Genomic DNA, 300 nt, shown 5'->3' on the forward strand with positions numbered 1-300 from the left:
AAACTTTGATCCAAACTATCAGAATCAAAAACACCACATTGGTCAGGCTCTAATTTGAACTTATTTAAATCTATTGTTACTTTAAGAAGCTGAACCAGCAGTGAATAGAATAAGCAGATTCACCCCCAACCGTAACAGGATGCAAAGAAGCTGCAATAAGCAGGCCGAGTGTTTGAGAAAGCATCTCTGCAAGCTATCAGAGGATCAAATCAAACGGCTTCAATTCAGCCGGGAAAAAGAAAAGTTAGTCTGAGCAAAGCTGCGAATCTTATTTCATCTGTTCTCTATTTATAAAAAAAC

The sequence above is a fragment of the Morone saxatilis genome, unplaced genomic scaffold (genome assembly GCF_004916995.1).
Source record: "Morone saxatilis isolate NCDOM2014 unplaced genomic scaffold, NCSU_SB_2.0 Contig16, whole genome shotgun sequence".
Lineage (NCBI taxonomy): Eukaryota > Metazoa > Chordata > Actinopteri > Moronidae > Morone > Morone saxatilis.